Raw genomic sequence first — 15629 nt, forward strand, 5'->3', positions numbered from 1 at the left:
GTGCCCACTTGTTTGGTTTTGCATAATCCTCTTCTGCAACCTCCACTGGTCTCTTCCTAGCCCTCCTCAGCCCACCATCTTCTGCATCTGAATCTTCCTCTTCTTCCGCATCTGAATCTTCCTCTTCTTTTGTACCTGAATCTTCCTCTTCTTCTGTATCTGCCTATGTCTCTTCTTCTGTATCCGCCTCTGTCTCTTCTTGTGTCTCCGAGTCTGCTCTTTTTGCTTTTTCCTCCTTGTGACCTTTGAGTTCCCCAATTTTTTCCTGCGTAATTTGAAGAAAAACATGTGAACAATCTCCGGGAGAACATATTAACACTGTAGGCATGTATGGAAATGAACAATGAGATAAACTTGTGCACTAACTTTGTTGCTTTTTTTGAATCTTCCTCTTCTTCTGTATCTGACTCTGTGTCTTCTTCTGTCTCCGAATCTTTCTCTTTTCGCTTCTTCCTCCCTGTGACCTTCGTATTCACCGATTTTTTCCTGTGTAAACTGAAGAAAAACATGTGAACACTCTTCCGGAGAACATATTAACATTGTAAGCATGTATCAAAATGAACAATGAGATAAACATGTGCACTAACTTCGTTACTTTTTTTCCGTGTCATCCTCTCGCGCCTGGATTTAATCCTCTTGTTCGATTCTTCAGTAGTTGGTCTCCCTTTTGGAACTATTTTGATTGGATTTTCCACGTCATCAGTATAGCATTCGCGAGTAGCAGAGAAATATGTCGGCAAAGGAACAAAAGATTTCTGGCCTTCATCCAAATCAGTTTTTTCTCCATCAACCAATATACTCCGGAGGAGCTCCATCACCTGTTCTAACTGTGAATCGCTAGCTGCGGCTGTGAATAAAGCGTCACTAGCCATGTTGCGTAGTTGATGATACTTATTATGTGATCAGACGAGACATGAGTATTCGCAATCCTCGAAGAAGGGAACGCTGGCTTGGCATGCATTCTCCATCTTTTCTTCACATTTTTTTTGGAAATGTGCGTACATTAAGATGATCCACAATGCAGAATATATGTGCGCATGGGTAATCCTCACTTTCCAAATTTCTACATTTACAAGCTACAGCATCCAGTCTTACTCGTGTAAACACACAAGTCACATGATATCTAACATCCACAGAGTTAGCATCCACGCCTTGTGCATCCAATTTTTTTGCATTCAACTCCTCATTGTCCTTACCTTCCAAGTCATTGGGATCCTTAGCATCCAGGTTTTTTCCATCCAAGTCCACACCATCATCCTTGCCTTCCAAGTCATTGGGATCCTCAACATCCAAGTTTTTTGCATGCAAGTCCTCACCATCCTTACCTTCCAAGTTTGTAGGAACCTTAGCATCCGAGTCCTTGCCATCCTTACCTTGCAATTCTCTAGCATCCCTGCCATATGGGACTTTGCGTAACAGTCCAAACACGACCAAAGCATCACACGCTACCCGGTCTGCGACCTACCAATTTGTTCCTTCGACAATCTGAAGCTTTACCCGTGGAAACATCACAGTGGAAACATCACAGTAGTATAAATATAAGAGGAAGCAATATCTAGAGGGTGTGCATTCAGCTTAGTGAAGGGTATCATATTTGTTGCTACCGCGTCTAATGCTGCTTCATTCTTATGCATTATGGATACACAGTGCTCAACATGCTGCAACAAATGAACAAGTTGCATCTTCCTGTTCAGGTGCACATGAAGCCTTGAGTTGAGAGACTCACTCCTCTGATTACTCAGCATTTCTAGGAAATATCTAACCTTTGTGTACGCAGCAGCCCATTTGTGCCGCAGCTCGTACATCGTGTTAACCCATGACGACCTCTTCCCCGTTGGTTTTATTTTGAACCGAACCTTATAAGCCTCCCATCTTTTCTCAAACTCATCAACATCCCAACAACGGTAAATGAATTCCGTAAATCCCTCAAGTTTTTTCTTGCGGAGGTGCATCACCATATTCTCCTCGATATGCCACATGCACAAACGATGATATGTTCCTATCCAGACAGGAGCTATTACTTTAGCCATTGCACCGCCCCATCGGTGGTTGCTGAAATGGGTGGATTTTGGGACATTGCCTCCAAAAATACATGAAGAAGCCACTGGTATGATGCAACTGTCTCGTCTGACACTAGACCGACCCCAAACAAAACCATGCTGCGGTGATGGTTCAGACCAACAAATGGGACAAACGAAAGCTTGTACTTCTTAGACCGATATGTACTCTCGAACACCACTACATCACCAAAGGCAACATAGTCAATTCGGGATTGTGAATCAGCCCAGAATATGTTCCACAAATGGCCTTTGTTGTCTTTTGTGTATTTGAAAAGGAATTCCGGGTCTGCTTTTTTGTGTGCAATCATATAGGTGAGCAAATATCTAGCGTCACTACCTTCTATCTTGCGCTTCCTCTGGATTGAAACATGGTTGTATAGGTCTCGATCTATAAGTTCAAGCTTGTCGGGACCTCCGGCATTCTTCTCCATTACATTCATAATCTGATGTGTTCGAAGATCACCGATAGCATACTAAATGACATCGGCCTTTTGTGCGTCAGTCATTCTACGATGAGCCGATAAGTAGGGAGTCAAGTTAGCAAGGACAAACAGATGGTTATGCTTGTCCACAAAATTCTTAACGAACCAGAGGCCACTGCTATCTTGCTTAACGTGAAAAAGAGCGGGACACCCACACCGAGAAAGACCGCCCGGTGTTCTTTTTCTTTCAGCTATGTTAAAGTTCTTAAGGGCCCGCCATCCTTGTTTGTAGCACTTGTATGTCCTTTTGTATGCATTTTGTTTCGGACCCGGACCCGTGTACTTCAGATCATCCTTTCAAACACCAAACCCTTTTTTCTCGCATAGCCTACATAGAACATGTAGGCTTCTTCCTCAGTCCTGAAAGTCTTCTTCACAATCTCTGAGTGTTCCATATACTCATTCAGGCCTGAACTAGCCATGCCTTTATTATCAATTCCTTTACCTTGCATGTGTACATCATCCATGTCTATGCTATCCTTGACTTCATCCTCAACATTATCATTCGTGCACGTACCATCCATTCCTTTGGGGTCCATGGCTACGAAATCATTATCCTTATCCATGCCTTTGCCTTTGTTTCCGCTATCACCCATGTCCTTGTCATCCTTGCCTCTATCACCCAAGTCTTCGCCATCGTTGCCGTTATCATCCATGTCGTTATGCTGCCAAAGGAAACATATAGTCAATGTTACGGATGGATAGCATACGTAATAATTATGCACTACTCTGCTTAAATAATTGATTTAAGTTTTCATATCGGATTCATGTACCTAACTCAGTCCTTCAAAATCTGTAAGTATGTATAAAATATACCCTGACTAAATCCAGAAATATTTAATTGATTGTACTTGTTGTAACTGGTGATCTCCTAACTAAATCCAAAGTCCACGAATCCTTCAAGTCCCGTGCTAGATCCACCCTGATAGATCAATTATCTCCAAACTCCATTCAAAATTGTCTCCTAAATAAATCCAAAATTATGACCTAACTAAATCCAAATTATCTCCTAACTAAATCCAGAATAACTCAAAACTCCATACAAAAATAGTTATCTCCTAACTAAATCCAAAATATCTCGAAACTCAATTCAAAAGTATCTCCTAACAAAATCCAAAATAACTTTCTTCGAATCCAAATCTGATGATAACTTTCTCATGCCACATAACCCTAACTAATTCCTTCAATATGTCCTAGCTAAATCCGACTTACACTTCCTTTCAATCGAAATCGCGTCACAACTTTCTAAAACCATAAACCCTAACTAACTCCATCAATATGTCCTAGCTAAATCCGACTTGCACTTCCTTTTAATCGAAATCTCGTCACAACTTTCTGACACCATAAACCCTAAACCTCACATGCAATATCCTAAACCCTAATCAAATCCGACCCTTATTGGTACTATGTGCGGAAGGGAACAAAAAAGATTTGAGATGGCTAGGCACTTACAGCGAAGATCCGGCGTGATTTGATCAAAGAAAATTCTCTTCTCACCAAGCAACTCAAAGAGAAACATGAAACATTTGTTCCACCCTGCTTAAAGTATCTTGAAGGTAGAAACAATGAATCTAATGTTGAATGCTCAAATGTTCACAAAGATAATTCCTTGATTGATATTAATGCTAACCTCTCTACCAAGGAAAATGTATATGTTCTTCATGAGAATGCTAGATTTAAGGACCTCCTTCAAATTGGGATGTTCAAAAGTCTAAAGGGGCATCAAGCCCTTTGTGATGTGTTGAAGAAATCCAATATTCACAAAATTCCAAAAAAAGGAGTTGGCTTTGAAAGGAACCTCGATGAAAATGGTACCTATTGGACACCTCATCCATATCCTCTGAGTACATGGGTTCCTACTAAGAGCAAAGTTCTCTACTTGGTATTTCTCTTGGGATATGAATCCCCCATTTCTGATTAGGCTCAAGATGATTCTTTGGATACCTACAAGTTGTTCAAGAACCAACATGGTGAATCTTTTTCTCGCTATGTCGGACCTAATAGCAGACATGGTTTCCTAAATCAAACAATCTGGGTAGCAAACCAAACTATCGAGAAATTACATGTTACTTGTCCTCTAACCATGCATGCAGAAAATGCTCGATACACCCTTAAGAAACGGTGGCAAGATGAGTATATGCATACTTCATGTAACCATTATATATGCTCATTCATCTCGAAAGAACTTTAATGCCTACTCTTTCGATTTGGCTTGCTATCATTCGAGAAATAACTCTTACGACGACCTTAGGAAATCCTATCCAGCTCATTCCTGAGGGGAGTGGCTTGCGATGGAGGGGGAGGGGGAGTAGGAGTTCATCCGGCGCCAGATCTTATTCGCAGGAAAGAAGGAGTGACACGACGAGTGCGATCGGCGGCGATCGAGGGCGCCGGAGGCGATCAGCGGCGATCGAGGGCGTCGAAGGCGATCGGCCGCGATCGAGGGCGCCCGAGGTGACGGCTCGAGAGGAGGAGAGAGGACGAACCGCTCGAACAGATGTGTCTATAATGAAGTGATTTGTTAATGCATTTAATTTAATCAAAAAATTTAGGACGGGAATACCCCTGAAAAATTTAGGACGGGGATACCCGTGGACCTAATTGGGCTAAATAAAGGTATAAAATATTTAGGTCAAAAATACCCTTCAGTTCAAAAAGGGCCAGTTAGTCTCATCCATTAAATCATCAATATAATACACATGTTCTGGTGTATTATAATAATGTATCGTAAAATCTCACTTTGTCCCAAGTTGTGAGCCTCAGCATGAATTTATCGAATTGAAAATACGCCCTCTTTAGTTGCTAAACCGATAGTGGGAGGCATTTGACGGGAAAGACACATTATCTTTTATAAATTGAAGTGTACGCTCCATTGGTTAATGAAAGTTGAGTTAATTGCCAACAAGTTTAAAGGATGAGCAACTGCGATTAGAACCCACCAACAGAACGTTTTTGCTTGACTTAACCTTGAAAGCATTGTGTGCAAGTGGCACAGAAAATAATAATTCTACGCAAACAGAGATTGAGAAACTCTCTCACGGATCAGTGAGGTACCCTTAGGAAGAGCTCGCCGGATAACAACGCCTTCTTCACGCCCATCTCCTTCAGCTCCGCCCCCGTCTTGGTGGCCGTCAGCCGGACGCCCATCTCCGCGAGCTCCACCGCGCTCACGGAGATGGACACCTTCTTGGCCTTCTCGGACAGGTCGCGGGAGGACGACGCCGACTCGGACGAGCGCTTGGTGCCGGTCCCGACGATGTAGTGCTGCAGGAGGCTGAGGAGATGCTGCAGCGAGTAGCTGCCGTCCCACGCGGAGGTTTCTCGTCGACGGCCTGTCGGGCCTGCAGGGAGCCTTTCACGCGTCCGACGAGCTTTGGCAGGTCCGGGCGCGGGCGCGGACGCGGGCGCGAAGTCCATGAGCGTCTCGACCACCACCCACGGGAGCTGCTTCTCGAGCATCACGACATCGGAGAACATGCGGCTGTCGTCGGAGCTGAAGGCGCTCCTCAGCGCTCCCGCCACGTCCTTGTCGTAGTGGCCGCGGGCCTCGTCGGCCACGGCGCAGACCGCCGTGTACACCTCCTCGACGGGGCGGCCGGAGGCCATGACGAAGTGCCAGACGACCACGTGCTTGGTGCTCTCCATCTGCAGGACGGGGGCTCCGGCCGTGGTGGTAGGCGCCGATGGACACCGGCGACGCAACGAGCTGGATAGGGTTTCGAGCGAGACGGTGGGGGAAAACGACGGGGATCGGTCTGTATCGGATACCGGTGTGTTACGGATGTAAACGAGAAGACAAGCGTAAAAGTTACAGCCCAAAAGCGCCATACCAATCACCTGTACGAGGCCCATCCGTATTTTTTTGACAAGGGTATATTTTACAACTGGTTTTGGGCCCAAAACGATGAACCAAGCAGGCCCTTACATTTGTTTACACAACGGAAGAGAGCAACTCCCGAACTTCTGCGTCTAAAGGATGCAGCACATGTCAAATAAACTACAAGGAAACCATGCAAAGAAAGCCAAGACGGCTACACAATGCTTGTAGAATTATTCTACGCAGACTGTAGTTAGAGAAGTCTACCGGTCCTAACTGCCTAGCATCCATGATGGCGATGACCAATTGGCTTCGAATCCTCACTTCTTCAACTGAAACTTCCCTTTCTGGCCTTCACTATCTGTTTTTCCTTTTTGCTGAGCTGACGGAAGACTGGAAATTGATTGGCAGCCAATACAGCTAACTATGGCTACAAAATTTGGATTGGTTTTTTCCAAACTTGTTAGGCTAGCTCTAAGTAGCACTCAGCTGCTCTAGGTGCCACCGGCCATATGTGTGGCAGTTGGCTGGTCGGGGTCCCGGGTGCCTCCTCTTACAATTTTTGTTCTTACCAGTGCTTTATGCTGCCTATTTCGCTATGCCTGATGATTTAGCAGCTGTATTATTTATTTATCAAGAGAAGTATCGCACGTAAATCTTTTGGAGGCTTGATCTTAGGGTGACTATACATATTAAAGCAAAGCTTAGAGCTACTGTAGCAGAGCCGTTGAGCAGATCGCCGCTCTAACAGAGTCGTCATACGCCCATCAACTTGCATAAATATATGGAGGACATTCTAGATTAAACATGTGAGCCTCCGTATTTGAAAGAGATAATTTTTTATTTGGCTTTTTCTTAAAATTTGCTTTCCTATTTGGCCCAAATAAAATTTTCTTCTTTATTTTTTGACACCTAAGGTAAATTTTGTTTCTTATACGACACTTTGTTCATTTTAGACACTAACGATGTTAAATGCGAGGTGAAAAGATCATTTTATTCCTATGCATTGTATCACTATACTAGATGTAATAAAAAAGCAACCAGTTCAGCCGTGCTTTATGGATGTTCAACGGAGGATGCGCATGTATATGTATGCTCTAATATTTTGTTCCTTATGTATCTGGTCAGTACGTGTAAAACCCATACAAAACGTTCGTAAAACTTGTACCGGCATATCTATCTACACGAATAAGCACGGTACCATATACCACCATACTTTTGATTAGTTCATCACATGCGCATGCGACTGTAGTCTGCAGAGCTGATGGCCTATGGCGCTGAGTCGGGCTCGGCCTGGGCGTTCATGCGGACATGGTGCCACGGGCGCGGCTGCCCATACCACAATGGTGTCATGAGTTGCCGTCGTCGAACTGGCTGATATACTTTCCGACCGTGCGCAAGACCGCAGATATGGAGACACGAGCTAGCTGATTTTGTCAGAGTTGAGATGCACCGTGCACGTACATACCAAGCAGGTACGTAACCAGGTGGATTGATTCCACGTGAACCTAGTACACGCACGTATACCCGATAGTCACGTATAAAGCTAACCTCCCTAGACGACTCGGATGATTGTTTCGTAAAAATGCCGGACATAGACTCTCCATCGTGGTTAATTGCAACAGAGGAGGCTCGGGCCGCCGGCCGTGCGTAAGAGCAACTCCAACCAGCGGATCTAAACAAATGATAATTTTATTCATTTTTTATCCATTTGAATCAGCCGCTCGCTCCGCGTCCGTCTGCTTTTTTGGCCGGTCGTGCGTCTAACGAGGACGATCCATTTTATGTCCACATGTTTAGATTAAAAAAGCATTTATACCAACGCGTAAGAGTTCATGCCGGCACCATGACAACGGCCGGCATACATTGCGGCAATCCTAGTTTTGGGTTTCATCGGGATCGTACGCAGGCACAGAGTAAGCACCAGCCGCCGGCGCACCGCCTTCGAAGATCATGTTATCAAGGAAACGGTTGGTCGTGTCATCTTTGACGGCCGCCTGCATTCCGTCGTACAGATTACGGGCGTCGGTGAGCATGTCGGCTGGCATATTGCGCTGGCGTTTCTTCATGCCTCCGGACGATGATCCGCCTGCCATCGACGTGGCGTTGAGGTCGATGATCACCGACGCGGGCATGGAAGGGGTCACAATGCTCATTTACGACGAGCATTCCCCGGAGAAGCGACTGCCTTGCGGGTAGACGTGGAAGCCAGGGATCGACTGCGTGGAAGACGCGTGCGGCGACTCCGGCAGCATCATCCGTGGATATGCTCACGAGCCCGTGCTGGCCGCGGCCGCGACAACGGCGGCGACAAACCCGTGCGGGTTAGGGTTTACCCCTAGGTACAACAAGGCCTTCCTCGTTGCCGCCTTCACCCGGGCATTGGTGTCTTTCTGCTGCGCGGCAGCGGCGATGGCGACGGTGGCAACAGCCTCGCCCCCTTGCATCCTGCGCGTGCCTCCGGCCCTTCCTCTTGACCAACTCCACGGCCCGCTCCTCGGGCGTCAACTCCTTCTTCTTCTTCTTGGGCGGTGCGGCGGCCTTGTGGGGGGCGTGGGCCTTACCTCTGACTTCGGCTGCGGCGGCGAACTAGGCGAGGGAGGCAATGGCCGCGGCGGCCTCGAGGTCGTCGTCCATGGCGATGGAGCGGGCGGGAGGATTTGGGGAAAATGAATGGAAAAAGTGGTCGCTTTGCCATCGACTTGGGGGCGAGGGAGGGGAGTAGGCGCAAATGAGGCTCAAAATTGAGCCGGGAATGGGTTGGCAGGCGGACAAAAAGCGGGCGCGCGTCTGTTTGGGTCTGTGCATTGGGCGAATTTTTTAACGGCGCGGACCCAAAGAGACGACAACGGACGAAATGAGTCACCCTGTTGGAGTTGCTCTAAGGTCTACTCCTTTTGATGTGTACTATGTGTAATCAAATTCAACACGATGTGCTAATTAGATGATTTACTAGTATTTAATTATGTGTAATACTCTAGTTTGGAACATGATGAACTAACAAAAATATGTTATTTTACTTATCATACGTATGGTATGGGTTTTACAGTAGAGAAAAGATCGTCAGGAACAAAATATTGAAGCATACATATACATGCACATTATCCGTTAAACATCCATAAAACATGATTGAACCGATTTATTTTCTACACCATCCAAGATAGTTACAAAATGCAATAGGGATAAAATGGTCTTTCACCTCGCATTTAACACCGTTAGGGTCCGAAATGGACGGAAGTGTCATACAAGGAACAAAAATTACTTTAGGTGTCAAATAAAGAAGAAATTTTTATTTGTGCCAAAGAGGGAAGTAAATTTTAAGAAAGGGCCAAATAAGAGATTCCCTCTATTTGAAAAATGGTGGAGCTGATGTGGAGCGGCCTTCACAGACAACTGTTCACGCCGAAGTAAAGTTCCGGCTCGGCCTTTTCTCCGCGCATAGCTCGATCAATGGTGATATCGTTTGTACGGTTTGTCGCTTCCGTCCGTTCCAATGGAGCAACCATTTTTTCTACCGGGGATAGCACCACTTAATGATCGTCACAATGTTTTGCACCCACTTTCCATCCGCTAGTGGGAAGCCACCCTCCATTTCCCATAGGAGTGCGTCCACTCACGGGTATATAAACCTTAATCACCACCCTGCCCCCTACCCCCCTTCACCGTCGTAATCATACTCACCTCATCGACCATGTGGCGGTCACGCCCTTTGCATGTACGAGCGATAATGAAGAGGACCGCACCGAGAGAGAGTTCTGGGAGAGGGTGTGGGACAATTCCCAATGGGTCAAGAATGGTGCTCGTCGTAAGGTTGAATCAACCATCGTCTATCCCCGCCGCCCTCGCCTATTTTGACCGGATATCGATGACCATTTTGAAAGAAATGGACGCCACACTCACACCGGCCATAAAAACTAAGACCTTATCCTCATACAGGATGCACGTGCATTGGTAGATCGCGTGGCTATGGAAATAGCGGCAGTCGAAACCTCCCCATCTGCTAGATCATTTTCAAATGGAAGAAGACCCCATAGTTCAAATTCTAGTGGACAAGCGAAGTTTAAATGGTTGTTGAAATCCCAATTGTAATCCATATTGAAATTCTAGTTGTAACTCATTACTAGTGCATCGAAGTGCTATACAAACGGTTTTTAACCCCTTTTCACGACAACATTTTAAACCGTCGCCTATTGAGTGTCAACGATAGGGGGGGTCCTTCCCACATGACCCAAAAATTGTCGAGGATATGGTGTGGGAATGCATACGTTTTGCGTAAATAAGCGTATGCGATGGCGGCATCTATCCCAAACGCGAGTCTTCACACAACTGTTTCTGATATCTTCAATATCCCAAATGCTCCATCCTTGCTACTCGTTTGTTATCACATTACCATCGCAGTCGGTCTTCTGTGGTTTTACCTTAATTAACAGGCATAGTCCAAACAGATTCCAGGCATGTACCAAACTGGTTCTACGTTTACGATGCACACCACATCACACACGCTTTGCAAATGGCAACTATGTGCATGATTACACAGATTTTCTCTCCGTGTTGGATTACGATGTATATCACACACGATGTGCTTTATAAACATAACGACCTGTAGAGCGTGTGGAGGGTACTAGCCTGTAGAACATAATTTATCCCTAATTTAATCCCTGCATTTAAAAATCACATATTTTGATTTGAATGTAGGCAATCACTTATTTCATATCGAACCATGCTTATTACAAATATAGGTTCAAGCACGAATGCATATTTCATATCGAACCGTGTTGAAGCACCAAATAAAGAATGATGAACCACAGTTGTACTAAGAACTATAAAGAGAGAGGCGAAAGACATTCTGGTTGCTCGAGAAGGTGAAGCGGAATGCCCATATTGTGTCCTCCTCCATGCGTAATGCACGCACGACTCTAGACCAACCCCTTGTGATGCCCACCCACCCATCCTTCATTGTCTTCATTAGGACTTCTCGATGCTCATTGTAGTCTCAATGAAATACTTTAACCTTCATTGCATGTCGACCAATTATGTACTTTACGCGGAAATATTGAGTAAACTGCTTCGGGAACCACTACAAATGAAAAATATTCACACATTGTTGTGTAACAACTCATTAGGGGTAGTAAAAAGAGAAGGCTTCAGAGCTCACAGTTCCATCCTACATCTCACTTTGTGTTGGATAGGGCATAAACAAATAATCGGATTGCCACCGTTCATATCTTTTTGCTAATAATCCTTATCAGTTTCCTCACTTGATGTTGGTTCATGAATATATCAATACCCCATACGCAAAAAGGATAGATGCGTGGATCTTTGACGAGGACATATGTACCTACAAGCAACAAATCAATATCAGAAGCTAAAAAGTGTCCATGCCTGGATCTATATGCACTACATTATGGAACGACAGGGGAGTACAAGACGAGGGATAAAACTAACCTCAACGGAAAATGTTGGCCACTCCCGTTGTTGTCGTGCATAAGTAGTGGAAATGCATGATAAGTACAACAACCTTAACATCAAACAAATATAGCAAAGGTAAACAACATCATCCCAAAATGATAAAGCAGATATAAAATGGAAGGAAATGTTAACTACAACAGACTTAACAGCCACCATTATTGTAATTCAAACTGGTATTGTTGAAAATGAATATGATGTAGCTCATGCTTAAACAACACACTCAAAAATGTGTAAAACTGAAATAAACAGCTTGTGTAGTATATGATGGGGATATATACCTAGTGTAGGGTCACAGGCCTGACCTAAGTGTCCTACCTAAGGGTACCTCATTATTAGCTGGAAGGGCACAAAGAAGATTCCAATTGGATGACCATGGCATCTAAAAGTCACTCGGTAAGAAGTCACTCGGAAGATATTCCCCTTCACTCGACGACCAACTTTCACTCGAAAGACACGAGTCGACAAATAAGATCGGAAGCCACCTCCAGGGAGGGCAACGGGCAGGCGGTCAGCCAATGTCCATGAACAACATTAATTAGATACATACTTATCAGTAACGTACACCTTTAAACCTTATTGATCGAATCCTTAGATGCTGAGGCATTGATGAGGGGTAGCATACTCTATATAAGCCACCCCTCCCCTCTATCACAAGGGTTCGCACCCCCTGTAACACACTCCACAACGCAAGAGCTCCCGAGCACTGAGGCGTTGGGTTGTTACCTCTACGCGAGGGGACCGAACTCATACATCTTGTGTACAAGCTTGCCGTAGCTAGTACTCTGCCCTCTCCATTCGTACCCTACTCCTCTACTGTCAGGTTCATTCCCACGACAGGTGGCACCCACCGTGGGGCAGGCGTCTAAGCGACTTCCGACAAGTTTCCGATCTTCACTCTCCGTCATGTCTTCCGGCTGCAACTCGTTCATGGGCGGCGAGATCCGTTTCGGCGCGCTCATCTTCATCGTCGATGACTCGGCATGGCTTCAGGAGGCGCCTCTCGACATCAAGCCGCTCCCGATCCACGGAGCAACGCACTTCCGTGCAAGCTCTGTTGGTGTACTCCTTCGGCAGCCGTCAACGTCGTTGTCGCCCGTTCACTCTGTTGTTCGTCGTCACAAGCAATCCGATCGCTCATGACTCCAGGGATGGGTCAAGCATGCAGTGGCTCGCCAGGCGTCATCTCCGTCGACTCCACATGTTGCTGCTATAAATCTTGCTTAACCTCTTTGGAACCCGATTCACTCAGCATCAGATTAGTCTGATGTTCCTTCTGAGTGCGAAAGCTGCAACCTAGTAGCGGAGGTCTTCATGGCAGGTTCTACGGACAGCCCACCCGGGTTCGGTCGCGATGAGCACGAGATCGGCGAACCGTCGATTGGACATGGTCGTCGTCCTCCAACTTCTAGTCAGCGTCAAGGACAACTCTTCTCGAGTGGTCAACACGACAACATTGAGGTATACGTACTCGGGTACTTAAAGTTACAGCCGCAACTAATATAGAAGATTCTATTCAGCCATCAGATTCAGAGGCTGGTAGAGGCTTAGAGCAGATTCACACTTTGCTTCAAGCAGCACAAGAACATAATTCAGCTGTATCGCAGTCACTCAGTAGGTTGCACAACAATTCACCCAGAGCAGATAGAGTTCGTTCAGTTTACAGTCCAGGGTCACCTCTGCATCGTAGAGACGGGGGTTACCGAGAGGATCGACACAGAGACCAGGGACGGAACCAGTTCCCTCCTCGTTATCGCCGTGATGACCGCCATTGGGTGCATTCTCCTCCGAGGAGCAGCACTATGTGACCCGACAATACGATGACCGGCGCCCGTTCGGTGATGAGCAGAATACAGGATTTGATGCGAGAAATGTACTCGCGCAGAGAAGGATTGACAGAGGCAGAGCTCAGATAGATGCTTTCGACAGAGATCGCCCGAGTGGAACTTGTACTGCAGTTTCTGGTCCCGAGTGCTTCAGCAGAGCAATCCGTTCTGCTGATACTCCCCCAACTTTAGGTTGGCGGCTGGAATTAGCAAGTTCACAGGACAATCCAAGCCTGGAACATGGCTTGACGACTACCGAGTGGCTGTGCAGATTGGCGGAGGCAATGACAGCGTCGCCATGAAGCATTTGCCTCTGATGTTGGATGGTTCAGCCGGGGCGTGGCTGAATCAGTTGGCTCCTCCTAGCATCTACTGTTGGGAGGATCTCGCCCGAGTGTTCATCAAGACATTCAAAGGCACATGCAAGCGTCCGGCCGGTTTGTCCGAGCTGCAGCTTTGTGTGCAGAAGTCAGACGAGTCTTTGAGAGATTACATTTGGCAATGGACCACCCTTCATCACACGATGGAGAATGTTTTTGACCACCAGGCAGTCTGTGCCTTCAAAGATGGCATCAGATACAGAGAGATGTACTTAAAGTTTGGTCGTACAGGCGACATGTCCATGAGTAAGATGATGGAGATTGCTGCCCGATATGCCAATGGCGAAGAAGAAGATCGCATCCACAACGGTAAAGGGAAAACAGTCGACAAGATGCTGGCAGCAATTCCAATCAGAAGCAGAAGTGCAAGGCTGATGGTTCCACTCCAGTAGAAGCAGCCGCCCTGGTGGTAAAAGGCAAATTCAAGGGAAAGTTCAAGGGACAGTTTCCCCCCAAGGAGTCCAAGGGCCAGTCGGATGTTCTGGATCAGCTGTGTGTACTTCACACGAAGAAAGACGAAGATGGAAATTTCATATTGCCTAAGCACACCACTCGTCAGTGCAGGATGTTGATCCAACAGTTTAAAGAGGATTAGTCAAGTGAAAAGGATCTTGAAAAGGATGACGATGAAGAGAAAGATGATTTCCCAAAGGTTCAAGCAACCCTGATGATTATTGCTGACGTTGTGAGCAGGAGTCGATTGAAGGTCATCAACAGAGAAGTCGATATGGCTATGCCCTGCACCCCCACATACCTCAAGTGGTCGAGACGCCCATAACATTTCATGAGTCAGATCACCCAGCTCTTGTCGCTACCCCTGGTCGACAGGCACTGGTGGTCGACCCAGTTGTGGAGGGTGTTCGGCTTCGCAAGGTCTTGATGGATGGGGGGCAGATTGAATATTTTGTATGCATAAACTCTTAAAGGGATGGGCATTCCAATGTCCCGACTCAGCGAGAGCACTATGCAGTTTCATGGAGTCATTCGTGGAAAGAAGGCCAAGTCACTCGGCTAGATTTCTTTGGACGTCATTTTTTGCTCCGACAAGAACTTCCATAGGGAGAAGTTGATATTTAAGGTGGTAGATTTCCAGGGTGCGTACCATGCCATCCTTGGCCGTCCTGCCTATGCTCGTTTCATGGCCCGACCATGTTACGTATATCTAAAGATGAAGATGCCAAGACCCAAGGGAGTCATTACAGTCACGGGCAATCGACAGAGAGCCGAAGAGTGCTTGCAACAAGGCTCTAAAATTACTGATCAGCAGATGGCTGTGATTAAACTCGAGGAATATCGGAAGAATCCTCATCCCGCCGACATGATGCGCTCCAAGAAACCCGCTTCTGAGTCAGCTTTCCAATCGGCAGGTGAAGTCAAACCAGTGAGTATCCACCCGACGGATCCCAATGCTGCTCCGACCAACATATCCACAACACTCGACAGCAAATAGGAAGACGAGCTCATCCAAATCCTCCATGAGAACTGAGACATCTTTGCATGGAAGCCTGTTGACTTGCCGGGTGTACCCAGGGAGCTGGCCGAGCACCGATTGAGAGTGGATCCGAAGGCAAGGCCTGTCAAGGAGCATTTGCGATGAT

This window comes from Hordeum vulgare, chromosome 5H (assembly GCF_904849725.1).
Source record: "Hordeum vulgare subsp. vulgare chromosome 5H, MorexV3_pseudomolecules_assembly, whole genome shotgun sequence".
Taxonomy (NCBI): domain Eukaryota; kingdom Viridiplantae; phylum Streptophyta; class Magnoliopsida; order Poales; family Poaceae; genus Hordeum; species Hordeum vulgare.